At 32.8% G+C, this 8281-nt stretch overlaps 1 pseudogene; it reads right to left on the bottom strand.

The window, feature by feature from the left end:
• Window positions 1-707: 707 nt before the first annotated feature.
• Window positions 708-7062, bottom strand: LOC134260156 (ankyrin-3-like; annotated as a pseudogene).
• Window positions 7063-8281: the final 1219 nt, after the last annotated feature.

The raw sequence follows: 8281 nt of genomic DNA, 5'->3' as shown, positions 1-8281 counted from the left end.
GAAACAACATTCAACACTTTTAAATCTTTGAATATATAAACATACATTTTCAAGGAAACCTTCATGTTTGTAAATGTCTTTATCAAAAGAATTTTTATATAATTACATTTTCCCAGCACTTTTTGGGTTAAGATTTACTTAAATAAAACACAATCAATTTCATAGTGAAAAATTATCATATATTTTTTTACTTTTGATTTTAAATTTTTTCTAGTTTTAAACATGTATGACAAACAGCTAGGATCGTTTTAGATAACTCATTCATATGCAGTAGTATAGTTCTTAAATTAAAACTAATGCTAAAAAAAAAAATATTAACATTATAGAAATGAAAGTAAATCATTTGAAAGACCAACATTTAACACTTTCAAATCTTTGACATGAATTAAAAAAAATAATTATATCATTTTAAATTGTGGTACATGTAGCAAAGAAATGAAAGAATCAATACATGATTTAAAAATAATAATTAATCATGTGGTACATGTAGCAATAGAAAATAGAACGGCAATGTTTATTTTGTGTACCCGACCATTTATAGCATCGCTATATTTGTACTTTAATTTGCTGTCATGTCCTTTAAAACAAGCTAAATAAAGAGGGCTTTTCCCATTAATATCGCATAAGTTGAAGTCAGCCCCGTTTTTGAGTAACTGTTGAACCGTGCTTTCATGTTCTTTAAAACAAGCTTTGAAAAGAGGACTGATTCAATTCTTATCAATTAAATTGATGTCGGCACCGTTGTTTAGTAAAAGTGTTACAACTCCATCGTGTCCATTTCGACATGCTACATAAAGAGGACTGGCTCCATTCTTATCACATAAATTAATATCGGCACCATTGTTTACTAACAATTGTACCGTGGTATCATGTCCTTTTTGACAAGCAATATAAAGAGGACTGGCTCCATTCTTGTTACATAAATTGGCATTGGCACCGTTGTTTAGTAATAGTTGTACCATGCTGTCATCTCCTTTATGACAGGCTGTATGTAGAGGACTGAATCCATCCATTTGACATAAACTGAGATCGGCACCGTTGTTCAGCAATAGTTGAACCGTGCTTTGATGTCCTATTTGACAAGCTTTATTAAAAGGACTGGTGCTATTATTATTACATAAATTGACATCTGCTCCCTTGTTCAACAAAAGTTCTACCGTGGTATCATGTCCCTTTTGACAAGCAATATAAAGAGGACTGGCTCCATTTTTTCTTGTTACATAAATTGATGTCTGCACCATTGTTTAATGTCAGTAACAGTTTTACTGTATATGTAGAGGACTATCCATTTGACATAAATATCATAGAGCATGCAACTTGTATCGAATCAACTGAGAAATTATCATGATATATAATAGACAATATATATTAATGTCGTAGTTGAAGGCCCATTCCTTTATGACAGGCTATATGTAGAGGACTGAATCCATCCATTTGACATAAATTAATGTCGGCACCGTTGTTCAGTAACAGTTGTACCGTTATATCATGTCCATTTTCACAAGCTACATAAAGAGGACTGACTCCATTCTTGTTAATAAACTGGTATCGGCACCGTTGTTCAGCAACAGTTGAACCGTGCTATCATGTCCATTTTGACACGCTTTATAAAAAAGACTGGTGCTATCATTATTACATAAATTGACGTCGGCTCCCTGACCAACAAAAGTTGTACCGTGGTATCATGTCCTCTTCGACAAGCAATATAAAGGGGACTGACTCCATTCTTGTTACAAAAATTTGCATCGGCACCGTTGTTCACTAACAGTTTTACCGTGCTATCATATCCTTTATGACAGGCTATATGTAGAGGACTGAATCCATCCATTTGACATAAATTAATGTCGGCACCGTTGTTCAGCAACAGTTGAACCGTGCTATCATGTCCATTTTCACAAGCTATAAAAAGGGGACTGATTCCAATCTTGGTACATAAATTGGCATCGGCACCGTTGATCAGCAACAGTTGAACCGTGCTATCATGTCCATTTTGACAAGCTTTATAAAGAGGACTGGTCCTATCATTATTACATAAATTGACGTCGGCTCCCTTGTTCAACAAAAGTTGTACCGTGGTATCATGTCCTCTTCGACAGGCAATATAAAGAGGACTGACTCCATTCTTGTTACATAAATTGGCATCGGCAACGTTGTTCAGAAGCATTTGTACCGTGCTAACATGTCCTTCATGGCAGGCTGCATATAAAGGACTGAATCCATCCATTTGACATAAATTGGCATCAGCACCGTTGTTCAGCAACAATTGAACCGTGCTATCATGTCCTATTTGACAAGCCTTATAAAAAGGACTGATCCCATTATTATTACATAAATTGACCTCAGCTCCCTTGTTCAACAAAAGTTGTACCGTGGTATCATGTCCTTTTTGACAAGCAATATAAAGAGGACTGTCTCCATTCTTGTTACATAAATTGGCATCTGCATCATTGTTCAGTAACACTTGTACCGTGCTATCATTTCCTTTATGACAGGCTGTATATAGAGGACTGAATCCATCCATTTGACATAAATTGGCATCGGCACCGTTGTTCAGCAACAATTGAACCGTGCTATCATGTCCTATTTGACAAGCCTTATAAAAAGGACTGATCCCATTATTATTACATAAATTGACGTCGGCTCCCTTATTCAACAAAAGCTGTACCGTGGTATCATGTCCTTTTTGACAAGCAATATAAAGAGGACTGTTTCCATTCTTGTTGCATAAATTGGCATAAATTGGCATCTGTATCATTGTTCAGTAACGCTTGTACCGTGCTATCATGTCCTTTATGACAGGCTATATATAGAGGACTGAATCCATCCATTTGACATAAATTGATGTCGGCATGGTAGTTCATTAACAGTTGAACAGTTCTATCATGTCCATTTTCACAAGCTGCATAAAGAGGACTGACTCCATTCTTGTTACATAAATTGATGACCGTTTTTTAGTAACTGTTGTACCGTGCTATCATGTCCATTTTGACAAGCAATATAAAGAGGACCTGCTCCATCATTATCACATAAATTGATGTCGGCACCGTTTTTCAGTAGCAGTTGCACCGTGCTATCATGTCCATTATAAAAGGCTGTATATAGAGGACTGACTTCATTTTTAATACACAAATTGATATCCGCACCGCTGTTCAATAAGCAAATAATGGTTTTATTACGTCTTTCTCCTGTTTCTGTATCCATTCCGGCCTCTTTAAAATGAACTTCGTTATTTGCAGCAGCAAGTGATAACGGAGTCCATCTGTCATCAGTTGTAAACTTGTTTACGTCAGCACCCAATCTTACTAATTCCTCAACTACTGAAAAATTATGAAATACAGAAGCAACATGAATTGGTAAAGAGTCATCCCATATTTCCATCATTGCTGATCTTTTATATTTTTCGCTGAGAGAATTTAGTAGGTTTAAATCGCCATTAGCACACATAGCAGAGAATATAGGATGTTCTTTCAACTTTGTTTCAGGAATACTTTTTATGAAAAATGATGAGATGTCAGTGTGACAAAATACTATAAATCCGACCAAAGGACTTATTTCATTTTGCGAATAAAGGAAATCAAGTCTTGTAAAGAAAGCGTTATCAAATGAATTTTGAAATTCCGAAGTGTCTTTTTCACATTTAATTTTCACAAGAAGCTTTTCGAGCGAATCCACTTTTTCCTTAAAAGAGTTGATTACACTCTTTTGTCTTAAACATGGATTGAGTAAAACATCTATAAAGTTTTCAGTCTGCATGTCGATGATAAACCTGTCCACAAGATCACCAATACACACCCCAGGCAGGTAAACAGTGAAGGGATCATGATCTTCTTCTTCTGTATCGTGTTCTATCCTCACCCGACGTCTCAGAAAACCACTGTCTGCGTAGTGAATTATCTCTTGTGGACAATTATTACCAAACACAAGAGTCATTATCTCCATAATAAAGTCGTGAAGAAATTGGTAAGTATGCCCGACACGTTTGACGTAAGACCCTTTCAGTTGTTGGAGTGCATTGCGAATGACTGACATATTTGTATTTTCCGATAGTTCACATATTCCTAAAATTTTTCTATATTTCTCTAAAGAATTGGTATTGTCTCTAATAGCTTCAAAATTGAATTTATTGTCAAAGATTGCAATTAAAATTAAGCTGCAATATTTCTTTTTATCTAATTCTTTCAAGCGTTCGATGTCTTTTTTCATGATTTCAAAAGGATGTTTGAATAAACTTATTCCGTCCTTTTTACAAGTTGGTTTGCTTGAATATAATTTACAAAGCAAGGGAAAGTAAGCTTCTGTTTTAACAATATTTTTAATTGTTTCTTCAGACAAATCCATATGTTGGCAGTATTTATCCAAGATCTTCTCTTTTTCTTCTTCTGACAGTTTCCATTTCTCGATGTCAATTTCTACTATGTTGGAATCCTCTTTGAGAATTCCTTCTAGTCTCTTGTCATTAATAACACATCTTCTACATGACACCAATAGTTTAACCTTTTTCAAGCAAATCTCCAGTGTTTTCTCGTAAGTTTTCCATGAGTTATATGAAATGTCATCTAGTGACTCCTTACCAATTGGGTCATTTAGAAGAAATAATATCGTATTATCTAGTGCGATTTCAAGAGAACATCGATATTTTATTTCTTTCACATTATCAACAGGTTTGATATCCCATCCTTTCTCTTCTTTTAGCTTGAGTGCGATGTGTTGAATAATCGCCGTCTTTCCACATCCGGAGTTCCCAACAACCGTGACCAGGTTTTGGGTTCTAATTTTTTCCTCTACATATCCACTTGCTGCTGTTGGTACAAACTTGCTGTCTTCCTTCCTCCAACTTTCCAGAATATCTTCTTCTAGACTTGTATCTATAAATATTTGGAAAAAAATTATAACAAATATACTTTGAAAATGTAATACCTGTGTGCATAACATATAGGTGTTCTTTTTAAAAATTGAATTCCTTCCACCGTACAAAAAAATATATGATTAATTATTTTATAAAACAAGATATTAGTGAAGCAAAAACACCTAATTCTAAATAAGGAAATGAATTATTTATTTTGTATGAAAAACCTATTAAAAGTATACTGAATTTGAATATGTTCATAAAATATGAGTGTTTCCGAAACACTTCTAAAATAATAATTAATAAAAAATAAAAGAGAACATCCCCCAATAAAATTCTTGTTGTTCCCATCAAAATAATTTTATTCTAATCAGTTGAATTTTAAGTTAGGTTTGCCTGAGACTCCGTATTATAAGTTATAGGGTGATCATTTTATGTACACGTAGTATTGTCTGTGGTTGTTTATGGCTACATCAACCAGACATGTAAATTGTAATTCCCAAAAGATGTTGGCTTTGGAAATGAAGAATATATTCATTCATTGCATATGTATAACTCCCAAGATGTTGGTCGATATTATTCGAGGATTTAAACAATTGTGTTAATTCTATATGATATTTATTTAAATCCTAATATAATTTACTAAAGCATGTGTCATAGCTATATTCTACCATCACTTATCCCACAACTCTATACAAGCTTTAGACGTAACTCCAATATTTTAAATTATATGTATGTTTATATTTTTTTGGTAAAGAAAATACACAAAATGGACGAAAAAAGATGTTGTTCATATTTAAAATCAAAGAAAAACTTTAAAATAATAAAAAAAACAAGTAATTGTATTTCTAAATCAATCTCATAAATAAATATATTTTCGTATTTACTATGCAAGAAATTAAGTTTGTATCGGTTATGTATACATATTCCAACTTTGTTAAGGAGAAAATATGTTGCTAGTAATTGATAATAGAGAGGATAAAGCATTTGGTCATTTAAGAGTATTTTTAAGGATAAATCTATTCTAAAAAAAACAAAACATTTTCTTAAAATTAAACATCTGAAAATAAACATTGTTTCCAAACTTTAAAGTACTTTAACATTAATGGGGTTGGATCCAATAGATTTTTTTATTACAGGTCAGTGAATTATAGTAATAAAAGTAAGCTCACATTACACACTTTATTTGAAATGTTTGTATTTTCTTTCAGTCATAACAAATGTTTGATTCGACAAATTCCCCGAAGCGCATCAAAACCGTTACCTCTGCCTATCTAACGTGTTTAGTTTGTGTTCGTCAAGAATTTCAAAGGATTAAACTCATATCTTATCCTTATCTTGTCACTGATTTTTTTTTTTTTTTTTTTTGCCAAGCCGAACATTCAGGCAACTAAACGATCATTTTGCACTATAGATTGCATAGCTTTCGCTATTGTTCTGACGTCAAGTACAGACATTATAGGACAACATCTTTGCTATAAGCCATGGTATATCAGGAGAAATAAGAACTATTAATTTGCAAGGAATCTTTAGAAAGGATATTTGGAAATGTGAATATTTAAAAAGGCGTTTAATGAGATGTATTCATTTCACCGTATATCATACAAAGTGAAGATTATATATGACAGTATTCAAAATAATCACCTTTCCTGTTTGATTTTGATTTTATTTCTAGCACATGCTGTTCCACAGATGATAATTTTTCTACCACACGCTTTCCCACAGAAGACACCTTTTCCGCAACATGTTTTTCTGCAGAAGACACCTTTTCCAGCACATGTTCTTCAACAGAAGAAACTTTTTCTATCACATGTTCCTCAACGCAAGATACCTCTTCTATCAGATGTTCTTCAGCAGAATACACCATTTTTTTAAGACATTGATTATTCTTATATTGCTCTTCAAGTCTATTTAGGACATAATTTACGTTTTCGTCTTCTAAAGCCTGACTTTGAATATTTCTCAGGCCAGACAAATAATCTTTCTTTGTGTACTTTTGCAGTCTTTGACAGACATCAGTTATGACTGACCACGTGTCATCAAAGTATGACTGTGAGGTAGACGCCGAGCTTATGTGTCCAAACATGTTGTTTCTTATCAATCGTATCCTCTCAATGTCATCGCCAATCGTTACTTCTCCTACTGACGGCATCATATTTCCACCCCAACCTTTTGTTGGGCGAATAGTCTTTGTACATATATTTCTGATCAGTGTATATAACAATGTAATATCAAATTCTCTATAACCATTCGTTTTGGCACCTAGAAGACGAAGTTCTTGCTCGGGGCGTATGTTTTTATTTATTGATGAAGACCTTACTGTGTTGTGGACAAAACCAGGAGGTACCTCCATTTCTAAGACATCTCTACAGGCCTGGGTTAATTCTTCGTTTATTGCCATTCCAAGTTTTGCAAACCTTGAACGGCCGCTAGGGTTTGATCCACCTGCCATGCTATTTCTTTATTGTTTTTTGCAGTTTAATTCACACTCTGGAATGAAAGATCATAAATATATCAACACTGTTTGTAAACGATGTTTTTTTTTCAAATATTTTTTTCTTCTAAAGATGCAAAGATCTTTTACTCAGATATCTTGTTACTTAAAAGCTAAAAATCGATTTTTTTTTGAGAGCAGAGAAAAAAAAATGCAGATAAAATGGGGGTCCAAGTTTTTCCATTTCTATTCGCCAGAAAGTAACATTCATAAGATAATTGCCTTTTAAAGGGGCTAGAACACATGTTTCTATTTAACATTTTTATTAATTCAGTATAATATAAATAAATCAAAAGCAATTCAGTTTAGTTTATTATAGATTGTGCGTAGGAACCATGTTTATTTGAAAATAATTAAATCTATCAATTTTTTTAAGTTTTGTATGATATATATACTTTCAGATTCACGAAGTGAAATTTATCCCATGTATTGAAGATAATCGTAACGTCATAACATCGTAAAAATTCCTTTGCAATAGAACATTCTACAGTAACTTCTTACCTTTGTAAACCCGAGCGTTACAATTGGTTTTTTTTCTGAACATGATGTAGTTTTAAAAATATTTAATTTAATTTAGTAGTAATTATTAAATCTTTTTCTTAACAAAAATTTGGACCTATTATAAAGAAATGTTTTATCAAAGTGGGCAAGTATGTTTTTTGTGTATGTGACGAACCCCGATTTATTCGTGCATTTTGACAATAAAATATATGTATTGCAGAATTCTTGAAGTTTTAAAGAAAAGGAGGGGGTTGTAAGTAAAATGAATTTGATTTCAAAGATTTTTATAAAAAGTTATAATAAAAATTTTAGATTGTAGCTCAAAATTCGAATTTTTCTAGTTATATTATCAGGTATATTGTAGTCCGCTAAATAATATTGATATCACACGCATTTTGATTTAGGTTTCTTTCCTTTTTCTTTCAGGTACTTATCTTGCC

The sequence above is a fragment of the Saccostrea cucullata genome, unplaced genomic scaffold (assembly GCF_032062105.1).
Source record: "Saccostrea cucullata isolate Sc308-1 unplaced genomic scaffold, CSIRO_AGI_Scuc_v1 ctg16366, whole genome shotgun sequence".
Classification (NCBI taxonomy): domain Eukaryota; kingdom Metazoa; phylum Mollusca; class Bivalvia; order Ostreida; family Ostreidae; genus Saccostrea; species Saccostrea cuccullata.
Note: the sequence above shows the minus strand (reverse complement) of the source record. Positions and strands in the feature narration are given on the sequence as shown.